We start from the raw sequence: 18,957 nt of genomic DNA, 5'->3' as shown, positions 1-18,957 counted from the left end.
TTTCTTTGTAAGTGAGCAGATTAATAAATTCAGCAGGAAATTGAATAATTATTTCCCCCAAGGATGAAAGATGGCTAGATAGACATCATTAACCCACATTAAGTCCCTGGTTTATTTACATTTACCAAACAAAAGCATCTATTATCATCTGTGTCAGCCTCTCCTCCTTTTTTTTCATCCCTTCGCTCGCCTGAATGCATGTTTGCTCGTATAAAGCAGGGATAGAGGCTCTTATCCTCCTCCTTGCTTCTCAAAACAAACTACAGCTGTGAATGCACCCCCAGATCACTATCTCCAAATTCTCTCTTTCTTCCCCTGCGGCTCCCCTCGCGCTCAACCGAACACGCGGTGAAGGCTCTCTGCTGCCCCAACAGGCTTCAGCAAGCCTCTGTAGGCTCTACAGCAGAGCGGAGAGCGGGCAGGTCGCAGTGGCTATTCCATCCCTCCACAGTGCCTTTTTCTCTGCACTCCCTCTCCCTAATGAAGCGTGGTGGAGCCAAGGCCACACTGCATAAACCGTCTGGCACAGTGTGTTATCACCGACAGACAATGATCAAATTTCAAACGGGGATGCGGGAGTGGTTCGGTAATTACTGGAAGGGGCATAGTATCGTATGGCGGGAGGGGACAAAGTTACAAGCTGCGTTTAAGCCTTATTTACCACCTCCCGCCTCTTATCTGGCTGCCGCATTGACATATAGATTGGCTAAACCTCATTGGGGATCTCAGATTATTTGTGTAATTAAGTTTATTTTTGCAAAGCAAACATGACCTTTTAGCAAGGTTTTGTTAGAGCGCTCAGTGTCACACAGGAATTAGTATTGAGTTGTGTTGCTCCAGCAATAAAGAACAGGCAGAACTCACATGTTTAATGTGCCCTTTAAAGATATAAATAGCTGCCTGTCATCTGGACATGTAGGCGATGGCAGTGTATGGAAGGGGAAGTCTTAAATAATCTCTGAAGATTTATTTATTTATTAATTTTGGCATGGCTTCATTTAATGAAATTTGACTTAAAGGTCATGAATAATTTATACATCACATTTTCCCTGCATTTAAAAAAAAGCTAAATATTTTTGGGAAATACTAATTGCTACCCAAAGCGATCACAGTGACAGCGAGACTACAGGAGGTCACCGAGAGCGAAGAAGTTATTTGAAGTGCCGCGGCTTGATTATGTCATTTCTTTCAGGTTTTTATAGGGATTAAACAAGATGCATCATGTTAATTTGTGAATTTCAGATGGTAAGTACCATCCAACTCTTGACAAAGGAAAGAGGCAGGAAAGAGCAAAGATGGGGAATAATTCCAGTAATCTTAAAATAACCCAGATAACTCAATCTGAAAGACTCAAAGCAACGAGCGCACACATAGCTGAGATGTGACAGAGCAAAAACACAAGCAGTTGCATGCAGTGGACGCAATAAAGCGTGGGTCTTTGACTTTTGATTCCCAAGTCCTCAAACTAACGATGAAAGCGGTCACTTGTTCCTACAATCTGATACAACCGACGTTAGTGAGATACAGGCACGAGTACTCGAAAAAAATTATATGTGGCATTTAATGAGATGGTAGAAGTGTAGAAAGGCTAATCGCTCAGCTACAGGGCTCATTCATATTCTTCAAAGGGATTCTGATTATGAACCATAATGTTGTAACCACTAAAAGTAGACTAACTACAAGCTGTGACACTGTGAAACGATGGTATGAGCTCCTGTAGAAACCATAAGTCTGTGTGATGTCAACCTTACTTTAACAAACACATGTTTCACTCACAGTGTCACAGAAAAGAATGACTCTACCCACAGTCCTAACATAAGGCAGCAAAGTGTCTGATTGAAAGAAAGAAAGTGTACTTTATGGATCCCTGTGGGGAAATTCCTCTCTGCATTTAACCCATTCACTCAGTGAAGCAGTGGGCAGCCATTGGGCGCCCGGGGAGCAGTGTGTAGGGACGGTACCTCGCTCAGGGGTACCTCAGGGTAGCTGTTCAGGGGAATCGAACCCCCGACCTTCCAATCACGGGGCCACCACTCTACCTACTGAGCTATCCCTGCCCCGATTGGTGGAAGTTGCTGTCGCCATGGAAATGTCAGGTTTCTTAGTCAGTGCTAAACTTTAGAAACCGCTTGAGCAGGCACAAACACTACACACAAACTACCATTATACATTATTATATATGTATAATCTAATGTATACGTTTCCAATATACTGTTGTTAACAACATAAATGTTAAGATAAGCTAATTCCAAAACGTTCCAAAGGTCACTTGCTGTAGATTCTGGAATTTTCAGCAGGTTATTATTATGAGGAGTTCCTCTAATTTTAGGAGTAATTATGTTTGTTGTACCTCTGACTTTATTTTCTGATCCAAATCCAGGCTTTGACCCTATATTCTTTATTTAAGAAAGTCATTTGAGAAGCACAGACTTAATAAAATGGCTTGTGCCCTATAGGCAGGGCTGCACATAAGTGGTCCGCAGGTGCGCATTCGCTGTCAAAATAAAAGACCAGATAAGAAGTTGCAACGCGCATTTGCGAACATAAAATTTTCTGGAGGAGGACAGACATTTGTTTAGAACTCTTAAAGACGCTGAAGAAGCAAGCTCCTTTAAGCAATTACTTTGGTGTTCCTCCACCTCCAAAGAAATGTCAGAAGGAGTCCGAACCGCAAAAGAAGCACGTATTCTCGGAAAAGTGGTTGCAGGAGGTGAGCTGACTTCAAACAAATGATGAACGCATTGATGTGGTGCAGAATGTGCCGTGAAAATCCCACTCTAGAAGACAAAAACAGTGCCTTTTATATGTACGCAAACGCGCGTTGCAACTTCTTATCTGGTCTTTTATTTTGACAGCGAATGCGCACCTGCGGACCACTTATGTGCACCCCTGCCTATAGGGTAGCTGTAACAGATGACAACAGAAAAGGTAAAGAAACGTAAAATTTGTGCAAATATTTTGTGCACTAAAAATATTTCACAGACAAATTTTGTGTATATATACATTACATAAAATGTTTGCATCCAAAAATTTGGCATTTCATGTCATTTTTTTCTCAGCACTTTCAGGGTGTAGGGGCCTTTAGAAGCACATCATGGTATGCATTCCAACACATCCACTAGAAACTTCTAGCTTATCCAGGTGCAGAGCTTCCTTCCCATCTTGCATAACTATAGGTCCAAATAGCAGCTTGTGCAAACAACCGCTGGTATCATTTTATGAGGAGAGTGGTTTATGAGGAGAGTGGTCTATCTGTGTGATAAAGTGTGTTTTTTGGATTGTCATTTCCCTTCTTGCCTTGCTTCAATTAGATCTCCTTTGTTTCCCAGGACACTTGCTGTGCATGCCAGAAATATCGGAGGTCATTAAGCCACTTATCCACAAGAGGAGGGATAATGCAGCGCAAACACTAAATGGACCCAAGGTAATCCTTTATTTTCATAATATATTTTTTTCCATCCCTATTAAAGCCACGATTGCCAGTATCATGGTATTTAACAGTGTTTTCAGTGTAGCTACAGAGCGATTGTGATGAAGGAAATTCACTGAAATACTGAGCGTGATAGCCAAGTAATGCACCAGTGTCTGCATTTTCTCAAATGGACCTCGATTGTACGCCCAGATACTTATACTGGAACAGTGTGTGCTTACGTTCACCTCCCAGAGACAGATTTATGGTCACCGGTTAGCCGGAGAATTGGAGGCTGGGTTGAAATGGTGGCCAGTTGGTGTCTGTGTGCAATTCATAGTAATAAGTGTGTGGGGGGAAAAAAGGGTCATTGGTGCCGCAGAGCAGGGCAGCGTTACAGCATCATTTGTTGGATGCTGTCGAAAGGTGCAATTCCATAAATGACATCTCATTGCACCTGAATGTGCTGCGTTGTCACTGGTGCTCGGCAGAGCGAGTCCCTGGAGATTTGTTACGCTTTGAAACCAGTTTACGTCTTGACCTTGGCTTGAAGGTCTTTTGCATTTCTGCAACAATATCCTTATATTTAATATAAATAGACATTGTGATCCTGGCTGCATTATTGAAAGACACCTGTGGTACTCAAGTGATACTTAATCTTTATCAAGAGAAGAATTCCACAAGAGCCAAGATGACAGTTTTCCTGCCCTTGCTTGAAAAGAACCATTCACAAGCTGATCTGGTAAAGACGGATGAGACGACTGTGTCTTTGCAATAAGTCGTGGACTCTGGTGGAGACATATCAACTCATGATAACAATGTATCTATGTGTAATTATTGTTAAGTACTCAGGTGAAATGAATTAGTGGCACTGTCATGGTTGACTCTATATTATTCAGCATTCACTTCAACGTTATTTCTCTTTATCCAATCAGAGAGGCAGAAACAAATGCCTGTGGCAGGTCAGCTCACCCTCTGGGTGTGTACGTTTAAGGGAGCAGTATTATATTTGGTAGATAATAATTTTATTTTCTTTGGGATTCTTTTTACAAAATACTTTCAGAGTTATTGCACTAAAACGTGGAGGTTGATGAAACCTTATTTATATACTTGGTATAGTTTTAAATACGTACATTTTTATTTCTGTGGCTGTAGTACATGTGTAGCATTCATTGCACTGTTTAGCAAAATTTGTTTAAATGTTTAGAAATAAATATTGAGTCAAAAAAGTTATTCAGGATTATCAGAAGTGTTTTCAAATTGTCTATTAAAAGTTAGAACCGGTTACTGTTATGTACAAAACAAAGTCATAGTAAAATTCATCGACTAAACTCAAAAAGATTCTCTTTGTTCTTGTCAGTCTGAAAACCTTTTGCCATTTTAAATGACTCGATATGGAACTATTATCACTTTGATCAACCTTAGAGGAACGGTCAGAGGTCAAATGTGACATGATACTTTAAATCTTTATAGTACAGTCATATTGTACTTTTAAAGTTATAAGGATTTTTTGGGGTCAATTTCTGACCAATAACATTATGTTGACCTTGAAGGCCTTGATGAAATTGAGCCAAACCGAAGATGTTTGTCCAGCGGCAAGATTGCATGTTTCATTACTCTACCCAACCTTTCAAAATTGTAACACTGATTGATTGATTAAGCCTGTAATTGCAATGTTACACGCACATGTTACCTGCAGGGAAATGGGGCCCTTTCAGACCATCCATCCATACATTGCACAAACATGACATTGGGAAGACAAGTCAGAGAGAGGTCGGATGGTAAGAAAAACATTGTTTATGTAATAAAGATAATTCACATTTAGGTTGATCTTAGTTTATTTCAAGGTTAGACAAACACCTACACAAACAATAATAAATAATCATGTAAATCCTAAACATTTATGTTTATGTTAAGAAAAGATAAAATGACTTCGACACACAAACCTGGTAAATTATCACCCACGTTGCCCTGACAACATGCTCTACAAAACATTTTTAACGCAACCTTTTGTTGGTTTTTACGGCTCACAATACCTGTTTGACTTACTTACTGCTGTCACAATACTCGCTGATAGATGCAGCAGCTGTTTTCAGTGACAGGATCTGTTTGGGCGAAGCTGTTTTTTACACATGCAGCTCTGAACTTTTCCACACATTAGCCGACGGGCCTGAATGTCAGAATGCAAATTGCTGGCTCATAAAAAGGTCTTTAACCTGTCAGCTCTCTAGCTTAATTTCTGCGTGATGGTCGGATAAATCCGTGTGAAAACAATGCTGGTCAGTGAATTCACAGTGAAAGAGTGGCTATGGAGTATTTCTTGTAGTGAGAGCATGGCGAGGGCAAACTATCTCCTGTTGTGTGCTTCATGTCAGAGAGGATACATTTGGACAGAGGCCTGAACAGACAAACAATCTCAGCAGTTAGCTTGAGAACTTCCTGTAGTGCTAAAGTGCCGCAGGCCAAACCAAAGACACTACACCACATAAACGACTGTGTTGCCTGATGCCAACCGGAGTGTAATGTGTAATTCGGTAAACATTAGCCAACACAATAACACATGGCTTCATATGTTATATACATATGTATGTACAGTACAGTATTTCAGTGTGTTATACAAATAAAATGTATTTAAATTAAATTTATTTTAACTTATACTTGTGTAATTTAGCTAATTGCCTCAGCATGCTAAATGTAATGTCATGTTTTAACTATATTCCATAAAAGTGTAGGTTTAGTGCACTTTTTCTAAAATCTCATTACATTTGTGTGGCAGATACACAAACGAGACAACATGTGAATAAAACATCTTTAGAGGCAAACTTCTGTAAGCTAAGCCAGACCAAATATGACAGCTCTGTACGCTATTCCGCTTAAACGTTTTATTTTTTTGAAAGACAAGACCACAACCGGTCGTGGCAGATGGCCCCGCCACACCGCTGTTTTTTCCTTCCCACTGTCACCAAAGTGCTTGCTCATAGGGGTCATATGATTGTTGGGTTTTTCTCTGAATGTATTATTGTAGCGTCTACCTACGATATAAAGCACCTTGAGGCGACTGTTGTTGTACAAATGAAATTGAATTGAATTAATTACTTGATTTCAGCATGATCAGCTCTTGCTTCATAGTTTCATCCTGTAATATTACCTGGAATTTCATTAGACTGAGCCAATATAGAACAATAAAGCTCATTATCTTAGCAATGACTGCCCTCCAGTTTTATTCCTTTATTTATACATGTTCAACTACTGCAGCTTTCAGTGCTCCTTGGGAATTTATACTGCAGCTTGTAATGAAGATTCAGATAGGCATTTTGAGAGAAAACAAACTTAGACTGTATCTATAGTGGTTGGAATGTTTCATTAGCATGTAAGCCTCACAATATTTTTTGTATAATGTATGAGCCTTTTGCCACAGAACACAGAACAAGCCTGCAGAGAAATGTATAATATATGCAGAAGTGAAGTTAGCAGGGTAAAAAATGATAAAAACAAAACAAATACTAATAAATGGAAACATAAGTGTAATGTATATCTACCCATTGAGCACAGTATATTGTGCACTATGCTTGAGGACACTCAAGACCTCAAGCACAATATACTGTGGATAATGCAAATGATGTCTTTTATTGAAGAATAATGCATGTTCTTTTGAGCAGTGCCACCTCGCTGGCTGTCTTGGATTTGCGTGGTTGCATTAATCCAAACCAGGGGTGTCCAATCCCAGTCCTCGAGAGCTACCGTCCTGCAGGTTTTAGATGCATCCTTGTTTTGACACACCTGAATCAAATGAATGGCTTGTTATCAGGCCTTTGCCAAACTTGATGGCATGCTGAAGAGGTAATCAAACCATTAGGGATGCATCTAAAAACTGCAGGACAGTAGCTCTCGAGGACTAGGATTGGGCACCCCTGATCCAAACATTTAGCCCGTCCACTCCCTTCACAACACTGAAAGCAGCAGAGCCACAAGTCAGCTTTAAAGAAAGGCTTCACTTGAGCCTCGGCCTTGGTCACAAACACTTGATTCCTACACTAACAGCAAAGTCCCCGCCTGCAGTCACGCTGTCAACATTTTCTCTCTGTTGTCTTGTGCGGTCCCTGAACTGCACACGTCGCCATCCCGAAAATAATAAAATATGTCAATCCAGATTTGACTATATCATTTTCAAATATCAGCGTTAATGCATTTCTTTTACAGTTGGAGTTCTGCTGCTTTAATTAACATTCTTGGGAGGTTCCTGTTTTCACCTGAGCTTTTTTAACAGCTTGAAAGGAAAATAAATGAATTGAAAAGTTTTGACAAGCCGAGTTCAACGCTGCCCAGGGTCTACTTCCAGTTTATTGCTGTCAGTGGTGAAATAATAACATTTGGTGTACTGTTGCCTGGAGACACAGTGAACAACCCCAAAACTTGACACTTTGCCCAATCATTTATTGTCCCTGCTGTGACAGTGAGGCTAAACAATACATCAAAAGGTTCAGGTTATGATCCCTTCTGCTCCTGGCAGCCATACTGGGACTCTTTCCTTTTACCATTAGCATCTTTGCTAAAATATTTAGAGCTTACCAATGTGTCCCCTCCAATTCCACCTTCTCTAATGTAGACTATGCACCCATCCACATATTTGGCATAGCAGAATGGGAACAAATGCATGGATCCCTTTCTCTGTTTTTATCATGCAAGTTTCACTAAATTCAGGATTGACATTTTAAGTAAGAAAGTTTCACAAATATCAAGGGAAATGTGCATTTTGACTCCTGTGGTACTGTTGTTAATCTGGGTCAAAAGCATAGAGGAAGCTTTGGCTACGGCTCAGGAGGTTGCTGGTTCAATAGCTGCCTCTGCTAGTCTGCATGTGTACATGCATAGGCATAGAAAAAGGTTCTTGCACAAGTATGTGGGAAAGAGTAAGAAAGCACTTTGAGTGTATAAATTGTGTACTGCAACTATATCATTTACTGATGCCAAACTTCACTGTGCTTTAGTGTAGCAGAGCAGTAGTATTGTCAGAGTAGTAGTATCCCAGTAACCTGGGATGACAAAACATTGAAATACCTGAAACTGTTAACTGTTCTGGTCATACGTGTTATTGTGGTCTTCAGTTTCCTCAAGTGTAGTCTACTTAGAGTGTTAATATAGTCTGGCTTTAGTAAATGGACTGCTTCTTATACAGTGTTTTTCTGCTCTATTCAAGCGTTATACAGCATGGTCTAAGGAGCTTGTAAAGAAAAGCGTCTGGACTTCTTTAAGTGGCTTGAAGATGTTTCACCTCTCATCCGAGAAGCTTCTTCAATTCTAGGGTCAAATGGTGGAGAGTCCCAGATTCTCCACCATTTGACCCTAGAAGCTTCTCGGATGAGAGGTGAAACGTCTTCAAGCAGCTTAAAGAAGTCCAGACGTTTTTCTTTCCAAGCTTAGACTGCAATGACCTGGATGACTGAGAACCTTCAGATGTTATACAGCATGTCTCATTCACCTACAAATTCATATAAATGCTCCAAACACTCATATAAACACTAAATGGCAGATCCGTGTGTTATTGTTGCTGTTGTTGGTTCTTTAGCTGTGCGCCTCCAATATCACGACCTCCCTGTTTGTTGTGTTGGTGCATTTAATCTTTAACTAATATTATAGCTGCTGTGTGTGATACAGACCAGTCTGTGGATCACTTATGATTAATGTATCTGGTCATACGTGTTATTGTGGTCTTTGGGGCGATCGTGGCTCAAGAGTTGGCAGTTCGTCTTGTAACCGGAAGGTTGCCAGTTCGAGCCCCGGCTCGGACAGTCTCGGTCGTTGTGTCCTTGGGCAAGACACTTCACCTACCGCCTACTGGTGTTGGCCAGAAGGGCCGATGGCGCGATATGGCAGCCTCGCTTCTGTCAGTCTGCCCCAGGGCAGCTGTGGCTACAACTGTAGCTGCCTCTACCAGTGTGTGAATGTGAGAGTGAATGAATAGTGGAATTGTAAAGCGCTTTGAGGGTCTCGAAAAGCGCTATATAAATGCAATCCATTATTATTATTATTATTATCTTATTAGTCTTGCTTAGCACTAATTAGCCATTTTGTGCTCCTATCCATTGCACCCATACAATTTATGTTTCCAATATGAAGGTTCAGACTGCAGACTGCAAAATTACTGAATGATGTTGTAATGACTGAGATGACGTTATTTACACTTTCTTGGACACTTGAACAGCAAATCTACACAGGTTGCTCAAAATCCTTTACTGTGCAGACAAATACCAAAACAAATGGAAGCAACCAATGCACCAAAGATAGCTTTTCTAGCTTCAGCTCTCAAAAAGTATTTCAGTGAGGAACTATGATGGTTACTTTAAAACTATGATTTACATTCTCTCTTGCATGGTCTGCCTTGTTCACAGATACACCACAAAACACGTAATAAGCAGATTTACTCTTCTTAACATAATTAACCAACTGGCATTTTCACACTGATTTTTCCATAACTGGGATACACTTGGCTGGTGGCACATTTCTGATGTCTACAAATCCGGTGTTTGTATGCACAGACAGGGGAGAGCTTAAATGCTTCTTCAACAAGAACAGTTTCAATATATTCAACATCCCTAGTATTTCTAACTTCACTGTGGGACGGAAAGCTGCTATAATCTCATGTAGTCACGGTTAAGAATAGTGTTAAAATAGGAAAACAAAACTCACTATGAAGCACATTTGATTTGGCAGAACAGCACTTTAGTGAAACGAGGACTGCTGGTAGATTCTGACCTATTTTCCCATTGTTGTCCCATTTGTGTCATTTATTTTTCTACCTTGATGGGCTTGTGCAAAGCTACAATATTTTCCATTAGCAAGTGAAGGACTCGATTGACCTTGGCCTATTAATAGCAAATGTTATTTGCAAAGGAAGTAGGGGGAAAAAGCGTTGAATTAATTCTTCACCTGTTCTCTGCAGTCTTCGGGAGATTGTACTTGAAGTGCTAAACAATTCTACAGCATGTTAACCATGTGAGAGCAGTTTTTAAAGCTCCACAAAAAGGTAAAAGCAAGGACACACAAAGGATGAAAGACTGTTTAACTTTTTGACAAATAACACAAAGTTAGTGTTGTTTAGGTATATCATATATAAAAAAAAGTCTCATCAGACTCTGTGTAACTATGTCTGTGAAGGTTCTCAGTCATCCAGGTCATCATAGTCTAAGGAGGTTGGAAAGTGCATAAACGCATGGCTCAACATAGAAGAGCCACCTCCACGGGACAAGACTCAGCAGTCCATCTGCATCTAGAGGACAAAGGTCACTCTTTCGAGGACGCCAGTGTTCACATTTTGGACAGAGAAGGCAGATGGTTTGAAAGAGGAGTGAAAGAAGCATCTATGTCCACTGTGAACGACCATGTCCTGTCTGCAGTGATGGGAATAACGGCATTACAAGTAATGGCGTTACTTTTTTCAGTAACGAGTAATCTAACTAATTACTATTCCTATCGTTACAACGCCGTTACAGTTACTAACAAGAAAATGCGGTCCGTTACTATTTTTCAACCAACAGACGGTTAAAGCTGTGTTCAGCTTCCCGCATCTTATATCAGTTGCCCGGAAGTAGCTGTAAGTAATCTGGGCGCTACAGCTTTAAGCAGCTGCGCGCGCTCCCGCGGACGGTAATCACAATCACTGTCTAGCACAACACCTGGAGCTAAGGGGGCAAAACAATCGCATGAGTGCTGCTGTTTGACTGAGGAAGAATAAAGTAGTCGTGGTGAGCCAATCACATGACCACTTAAAGACAAAGCAACAAGGTGACATATACCAGTTTATAAATTGTGTTGATAGGCCACGTAAAACCAGAGTCATGATAAACAAGATATACGCAGCGTTTTTTCCTCAATAGTTTCATCACGTTTACTGTCTAAGGACAGCGCAGCGGGCCCTCTCTGCTTATGAGCCAAAAAATTTAAAAACTGGGGAAGTTTTAGAGAGAGAGAGAGAGAGTTTTGAGATGTGAGAGATTTGTGACGTTTAGCGTGTTTGGAGTGTGTAGTTAATGTGTTCTCTTGTGTAGTTAGTGTGTAGTGTTGTGGATGGTTTTGTGTTGTGTGTCAGAACAATGAGGCGACTGCTGTCTCCAGGTAGAAACAGGAGTGATACACCTGCTGCTGTCAGACCTGCAGGAATCAGGCTGTGATGTTCTCCTTTATAGTGGACAGAAATTGTTTTTTTGGAGTTGCACAAATAATTTGTGTAGCATCTTATTGAATGCAGAACAGCTGATTGTTATGTAAATAGTTTGAAATGGTTATTAAAAAAATCAAGGTAAAAGGTAAATGGATGCAAATAACTTTGTTGTTTGCAAAACTTGTGCGTATGATTTTAAAATTGACAATTTATATTTGCATTTAAAGTTATGAAATATGATTCATTAAACATGTTTGTGGTTGTTACAGTAAAAATATAACTTTTTCTACTCGGATTTTATGTTTTCTGTCTGATTTTAGATCAATTGTGTTAGTACAGTATATCAAAATGAAAACATGACTGTAAATTCAGACACGTGAGGTTGTGCTGAAAAGAATGATACCAAACAAGGCAAAGGAAATAGTTTTTAAAGTTAAAGTGTGGAGGGAAAATCAAAAGTAGTTAAAAATGGCCAATTATACCCTGGACCCCAGAGGGTTAAACGTTTTTTTTTTTTTTTTTAAAGTAACGCAGTAGTTACTTTTCAAGTAATTAATTACTTTTAGAATATTGTAACTCAGTTACTTTTTTGAAGAAGTAACTAGTAACTATAATTAATTACTTTTTCAAAGTAACTTGCCCAACACTGCCTGTCTGCCATCTATAATCCAGTTTTGAGATCCCAGACGCCTTAACGCCCACTCACATCCTGGGCCTTCTGACCTCAGGAAAACACATGATAGGGTGGGGCCAGGTTTCACAATGAGCTCACCTGAAACCCTGGCAGATTGTGACCTACACCTGTTTTCACACCTTGGCTCGTGTGATTAGGTAGAGGATCAATAGGGGGTCCATGTCCCTCTCGAGGAGACACTCCCACAGGGTTTAAATCTAGGACTCTCCACCATTTGACCCTAGAAGCTTCTCAGATGAGAGGTGAGATGTCTTTAAACAGCTTAAAGAAGTCCAGATGCTTTTCTTTCCAAGCTCCTTAGACTCTGTGTAACTATGTGTGTGTACGAAAGCATGTCTAAGAGTTTTAAACACAAAATTCCTACTTACATAAACGGTATGTACAATTGTTTTAAAACTGTATCCATCCACTATAATGACTTTTCTAATACTTTAGTTGAATACGTTAATGTCAATAATGTAAATAACTGAACAAATCTGAAACATCTGTGAACAGAACATAAACAAATAGAAAAGTAGGCTTGTTCAGATTAAAGAGGGAGATCAATTTTCTTGGAACATACAGCAGTGATGGAGTTTTTCTTCAAAAGGGGGAATGTGCTTGAGCTGGGAGTGTTACAGATAAAATAAGTTATAAAGAGCCTTATGTCAGTGGTGTCCAAACCCAGGCCTCGAGGGCCGGTGTCCTGCAGGTTTTAGATGTGTCCTTGATCCAACACAGCTGATTTAAATGGCTAAATGACCTCCTCAACATGTCTTGAAGTTCTCCAGAGGCCTGATAATGAACTTATCATTTGATTCAGATGTGTTGACCCAGGGTGAGATCTAAAACCTGCAGGTCACTGGCCCTCAAGGCCTGGAGTTGGCCAAGCCTGCCTTAAGTAGTCCCAGAGTTGAAGAATAATAATAATAATATGTTGAATATTCTATGAGATAGTTACCCTGAAGCACAGAGTTGTTTAAACAAGACACTGTGAACAGCAAGAGTTTGATGTTTAATACCCAAGGTTTTTATACTTAACAAAGTGTAAACTAAAAAACTAAATCAAATTAGCTGTTACCTGATTTGTTTTTGCTAGCTTTGTTTATTTGTTTTCTTCAAAAATGGCTCTACTCTTCTGCTTTATGACTTCCAGTCGCCACTAAATATCCGAGCCACTGTTGAAGAGCAGTCCCGACCGGCACCGGGATATGAGGATTTTCACATTCCACCTGTGTTAGAGACCGTACCACTGTTCCTCCACCGCGATCCACCCGCCATCCCTCCGGGAAGAAATGCCACAGTATAAACTTTTAAAAAAGATGGAAACTAAGTGAAACCTACCAAACAAAAATAAGTCTCTTTCACTGTACTGAAATTTGTCAATCCATCAAGCATCAGGAGGCATTGGTGGATCTATTAATAATCTGCAGATTCTGACAGAAATCTGCAACTATCCTTTGAAGCACCGCTCCTCTAAAACAGCAATAAGGATAATTACTAGGCCATATGTAAAGAACAAAATAACTTAAAGCAAAATTAGGAAACGTAAAGTCCGAAACAAGTCTTTATATTAAGGGCCATCAGTCAAACACTACTGTTTGCTCTGGGTCTAAACACAGCGTGTTGTGTGTGACGTCTTTTTTTCTGCATGCAGGCCACTTTGAGGGTTCACACTAGAGCGCGTTTGTTGTCGCATTTTATTTGTAGTGTGAACGAGCAGACAAAAAAAATCGGATTTGATAAAAAAAATCGGAATTGAGCATCAAGACCTGCAGTGTGAACGTAGCCAAAGATGTCTATGTGATGTGAAGCGCTGCTTGTACCCTTTGATACCCAGAGTTGGTCAAGTTACTTGAAAAAAGTAATCAGTAATTAATTACTGATTACTTATTTTCAAAAGTAATTAATTACTTAGTTACTTAGTTACTTTTTAAAAACACGATTTACAACCTGAATAGGTGATAAAGCGATAGATCTTTAAGTCCAATTCTACTTTTTCTGCATAATCCATCATACAAAATGTAATCAAATGGAAAAGTCTCTTTTTAAAACTTGTTTTATCAGTTTTAATCTTTTAACTTTATGCATCAAGCAAAAAATGTAATTATATGCAACATTCTCTGACTGGAAGAAATTTGTTTAATATTTAAACCTATTTTCTGCACATTCCAGCACATAAAATATAAATATATATATTTTTTGTGTTTACACTCAGTCTTTCAGATGCAAGTAAAACACAGCAGAAAATAAATAACATCAAAGACTAGCGGTCCTGTTGCTCTATTTTCACCTGTAAAGCAGGAGTGGCGTAGGCGGAGGTTTACCCTGGTGCAGGTGAGCCGCAGTGGTCAGTGGAAGAATCTGCGAGTTTCTCTGTGAATTTCCCATTACGTCGTAGCTACTCGGTGCTTGCTTGGAAGTTTAGGGGTTTTTTTTCGCTGTAAAAAGAAGTTTTCTTCCCACGCACAACGGATGCTAATGTTTTTGTCACTTTTTATGGAATCAAACTCAAAGTAAGGTCAGTACTTCCACGCTTTAAACGCTGCACGCTCATACTCTCTCCCGCACTCGATATATGATCCACTGTTGATCTGCACACAGCTGTTGTCACGAACGTGGCACGTCCCTGTCATGAGACATTCTCGCAAAAAAGTATTACAAGTAACGCGTTACATACCTACTGAAAATCTTAAATGTTGCTCTTCTTAAAAATTGCAACCGCATAATTAGCACTGACACTAATGAAACTTCAAATACTTTCAATTAAAACCAAACTGAAATTTGCAAACCCACTTTGGAAACTTGAAACTAAAGAAACTGTAGATACAAATTCTAAATGAAATAAATATGAAAAATGCCTTTCTACCTGTGCACCAAACCTGACCACTACAAAAAATCACATTATTATCAAATCTGTGTTGTGGTTAGACAGAAATATTCTCCAATGGTTTAAAAACATCATATAAGATTGTGCTTTTGGTTTAGTTTGACTTCTACGCCCTAAACCTTAATACTGTAACAGCACCTGCACATTAAAAGCGGGCGATAATGTGTTTTCAAATATTCTTTTCCTCCATGAGAAATGTAAAATCTTCCACTATCAACGTCAGCAGCGTGAAGGTCAAACATCTAATGAAGCAACACATTCATGAGCGAAGGCAGACATGAATGTTTCATTTTCTGGACTTTTTTCCAACACTTTAAGGATCACGAGCATGGTGTATTTTTACATAAATATCTTGCTTTTAAGCCGCTTTAATATTCAAAAAATGTTAGCATTACTTTCATGGCAATAATCATTTTAAAAGTGAAAGATTCAATTTTTAGTTTTGCTCAGTTGTAAGCTGCACGAGGCAAGTGTGTAATCCACAGTATCAGAGAGATTGCAGGGCGGGCAGAGGGAATGTTACTAAACCATAAAAAGATGGACTTCCCCTCGCTGTTTCTGCAGCTGGATTCGATACAGGGATTACCCCCCCTCGCTTACTCATCCCATTCCGTTCCCCTCCAACTCTATCTCGCTCTTTACTTGGACCGTGACAGAGACTGTCACCTCGGATGGCTGCAGGGAGCCGATTGCTCCGTCGCAGAACAAACATCGCTCATTCGCCAAAACACAGATGTTCCCTTCTGACAGTTGAGGAGGGTAGCTCTCAACCCTGTCAAGCCAAACAAGGGAGTTTGCCCATTCTTTGTCACGCACTCTGTGAAGCATCTGTCTCAAATCCTGCTCAGTTCACTTCATAAACAAGACAAGACAGCTGTCACAAGCCGTGTTGGAAGTTGATATATGAACTTAGGACTATAAATGGAGCCTTGCTTTAGCACATTGTCCTGATGACTTGCTAATCAAATCGTTATCCACCAGCCTCCAGCGGAGAAAAGCCACTGCGCTGTGTGATTCACAATCCGAGTTCTGTCATGAGAGACTGTAAGTGGTTCGGTTTACTCCTCGGGCCTTCGTGTGCTCTTCTGATTATTTCTGGATGGCTGTTTTTATCAAATCCACGAGCTAATCCATATCAGAATCCAAGGAATGACAGCTCTGCAAAATATCCACATGTGATGGAGATAAATATATCTTTGCTGTTCAGATGAGTCTTTGTCACCAAGATTTCTTAATCAGCTCAATTCACCAATCAAGCTTTGTTCTTGTTGTTGTTGGTTTTTTCCCTTTGCTGCCTTACATGACTGTCTAGTAGTTCTTTGATCTAATGGTTTGACTTGATTCACAAATTATGATTATGCAAGATCTACTTTGGATTTTAATAAATACAAACGAGCCAGTTCCATCTGCTTCCAATCAGAGCTTTCTGCTGCTCAGCCTGATGACAAAATGTAATCTGTGAGTCACATTTAAGTGGGAAACATGATTTCAAATTTCACCAAAGCAGTGTGAATATTGGCATTGTTACCCGACACTGGTGCTGAGTGCCCTTTTAGAGAGTTAACCACCAGAACGACCTTCCGTAACGACACATCGAGATGCTATCTGAGAGGCCGCGCTCATCAAAACCGCAACTGCCAAATGGTCTCAACCTTAGTTTTCCTTTGATCAAAGTGTCTATGCATCACCATCTCTTGATCCCGTGTGCTATTTCAGTCCATCCCTCCCTCAAATGTTGCCTTGCTGCAGCAGCAGCAGCAGGTAGAAGCATTTACACAGATCATAGTGCACCTCAACCAGTCTCCTCTTTTCTCTTTTTATAGTTAAGATCTCATAACACAACCGTCTAATATTTGTTCTCTTAAATATTTTAGTAAAAACAGCAAAAATGTGTTTACAGCACATTCAAAAATATATATCTGGTGTTGAAAAGCAGTAGTGGAACGTAGCCGAGTACTTAAGAAATTGTACGCAAATTTCAGATTCATTGTTTCAACATTTAATCAGTTTTTTTATTTGACATTTTTGATTAAATTGTACTGCAGTCTAGATGCTTATTGCTTTTTAAATTTAGAATGTGAATGCAAACTTTGGTGGGTTAAAATTAATTTAGAGAAAGTCATTAAATATAGACAGAAGTACAGTAGTAAATATACTTGTGCAATTACTGCAAAAGTATTACGAAGCTCAACACTGAAGGTCCTGAGGTAAAACATATGATCCTTAATGCTATGCAAAGTATAATCTATCCATACTGTAGTCTGTTCAATCCCAAACTGAAACAACAACGACGAGGAAGTTTGCTGTTTCTATGAAAATGTTTAAGAATGCACCAGAGAAAAAAATCTCTCTTTTTAAAGAATTTTCTTACACTTCAATGGAGAAAATTAATGGAAACTTTACTTTTAGAAGCAGAGAACTTTAAAAAGGGGGGTGGTTTCTGTTATACTTACTGTTTGTTAAAAATCTATCTAAAAACCATTTTAGCTTTTCAATTGTTTAAGCATGCTCCCCTGGTAAAGGACATATTGTGCTTATTTCCTCTCTCTCACTTTTTTTTGCCTTACATGTTGCAACAGCTAGCTGGGTTAGCATATCTGTTAGACAGGAGAAATCGCTAGCTATTGTCTGCTAGCAGCTTCAAAGGGTTGTAATGACCATATTTGTCTCTACATTTATATTAATGAAAAAAGTGACTAAATTGTGCATGTTGTATTTCTGTTTTCGTTTTTTCCTGTTTCTGTTGTGTTTTGTGTGCTATTGTTTGTGTTTTCTTAAGTTGCAGTCCGTTTGGCCTCTCAGGGCCACCGTAATTTTGTCAGTTTATGAGGTTCTACGTAAAACCATGAATGAATGTAGGCGAGCTGCTTCCCCCACTGTCTGGTCACTGTGATAAGCTAAGCTAGCTAATTGTTTATTTCCTAAAGTAACTAAAGACCAATATAACCCTTAAAAATATTACTTTTACACTTTTGTACAAGTGAAAAGTTTAGTCAACCATTTCTGAGGTTTTCAGAAGGTTAAACTAAACTATCTGTGAAACTGAAGAAATTTAGAGGGCAGTAGTGGTAGTTTTATTCTGATTTACTATTAAATGAAATAAAAATGCCACATGATGTGTAGATGTTTTCCATGTTAAATATGTTTTCCATGTTAAATATGAAAGGTAAACTTCAAAAATGTGAGCGTGGAATTTGCTAAAGTGGAGGATTTTATAGGTCGAGGAGGGACATGTGGGAAATGAAGTCAAGCTGCCAAAAGGACATCCAGGTCCACAGAAGGTCAAATAACGAAGCAACACTTTTGTCAGCTGTTTAAAAGAGTTTATTAATATCACATCGTGGTGCCATTGTGTCCTTGCAGCTACAGATTGCTCCCTGTAACTGGAAGGACACGGGTTTGATCCTTGTGACAGCTGGGTGTCCTTTTGCAAGATGCCAAATCCCTCTGTCAGTGTGGATGAGCGTGTCAGCTCAATGACTGCAGAACAACATGGAGGATAATAAATAAATGATGGGTGAAAAATTATATTTATCCCCGACTGCCAGTCAGGTGTGTGGGAGTCAGCAGGAAGCTCTCGGTCTGATTTAATTTCAGTTTTGTGTGCCATAATTTCATGCTTTTGCAGTTTCTAATGTGTCAGGATGTTTGATTTGATTAAATTCAATTGGCTGTATTGTTTTTCTGCTGTCTTGCTAACAACACAAAGAATGATTACTACTACACAGCATTCTTGCCAAGCGATATTGTTCCTATAGGGATAAAAAGCGGGGATAACAGGACATGGCAACATTGGTTTGAACCTTTACGCTGTCCCTCGGCTCTGC

At 39.5% G+C, this 18,957-nt stretch overlaps 1 protein-coding gene across 2 annotated transcripts in view; it reads right to left on the bottom strand.

Annotated features, from left to right (window-relative positions):
- Nucleotides 1–18,957, bottom strand: part of LOC146369040 (chemokine-like protein TAFA-2) — an 86,650-nt gene that overhangs the window by 35,164 nt on the left and 32,529 nt on the right. The gene's annotated exons all lie outside the window — the stretch shown is intronic.

The sequence above is a fragment of the Perissodus microlepis genome, chromosome 17 (genome assembly GCF_051167445.1).
Source record: "Perissodus microlepis isolate ML-2025 ecotype Zambia chromosome 17, ASM5116744v1, whole genome shotgun sequence".
NCBI lineage: Eukaryota > Metazoa > Chordata > Actinopteri > Cichliformes > Cichlidae > Perissodus > Perissodus microlepis.
The sequence above is the reverse complement of the archived record's forward strand: the minus strand, read 5'-3'. Positions and strand labels throughout refer to the sequence as shown.